Genomic DNA, 956 nt, shown 5'->3' with positions numbered 1-956 from the left:
AGTGAAGTCGCTCAGTCATGTCCGACTCTTTGTGACTCCATGGACTGTAGCCTACCAGGCTCCTCTGTCCATGGGATTTTCCAGGCAATAGTACTGGAGTAGATTGCCATTTCCTTCTCCAGGGGATCTTCCCGACCCAGGGATCGAACCCAGGTCTCCCGCAGTGTAGACAGATGCTTAACCGTCTGAACCACCAGGGAATTTTGATATGCTGGTTCAGTTCAGTTCAGTTCAGTCACTCAGTCATGTCCCACTCTTTGCGACCCCATGAATCGCAGCACGTCAGGCCTCCCTGTCCATCACCAACTCCCGGAGTTCACTCAGACTCACTTCCATCGAGTCAGTGATGCCATCCAGCCATCTCATCCTCTGTCGTCCCCTTCTCCTCCTGCCCCCAATCCCTCCCAGCATCAGAGTCTTTTCCAATGAGTCAACTCTTCGCATGAAGTGGCCAAAGTACTGGAGTTTCAGCTTTAGCATCATTCCTTCCAAAGAACACCCAGGGCTGATCTCCTTTAGAATGGACTGGTTGCATCTCCTTGCAGTCCAAGGGACTCGCAAGAGTCTTCTCCAACACCACAGTTCAAAACCATCAATTCGTCGGCACTCAGCATTCTTCACAGTCCAACTCTCACATCCATACATGACCACTGGAAAAACCATAGTTTGACTAGACGGACCTTTGTTAGCAAAGTAATGACTCTGTTTTTCAATATGCTATCTAGGTTGGTCATAACTTTTCTTCCAAGGAGTAAGCATCTTTTAATTTCATGGCTGCAGTCACCATCTACAGTGATTTTGGAGCCCCAAAAAATAAAGTCTGACACTGTTTCCACTGTTTCCCCATCTATTTCCCATGAAGTGATGGGACCAGATGCCATGATCTTCATTTTCTGAATGTTGAGCTTTAAGCCAACTTTTTCACTCTCCTCTTTCACTTTCATCAAGAGGCTTTT

General features: G+C 47.3%; 1 protein-coding gene across 1 annotated transcript in view; it reads left to right on the top strand.

Moving 5' to 3' along the window:
- Window positions 1–956, top strand: part of SLC25A25 (solute carrier family 25 (mitochondrial carrier; phosphate carrier), member 25) — a 36,998-nt gene that overhangs the window by 16,294 nt on the left and 19,748 nt on the right. The window lies entirely within an intron of this gene.

The sequence above is a fragment of the Bison bison genome, unplaced genomic scaffold (genome assembly GCF_000754665.1).
Source record: "Bison bison bison isolate TAMUID 2011002044 unplaced genomic scaffold, Bison_UMD1.0 scf7180017864375, whole genome shotgun sequence".
Classification (NCBI taxonomy): domain Eukaryota; kingdom Metazoa; phylum Chordata; class Mammalia; order Artiodactyla; family Bovidae; genus Bison; species Bison bison.
The sequence above is the reverse complement of the archived record's forward strand: the minus strand, read 5'-3'. Positions and strand labels throughout refer to the sequence as shown.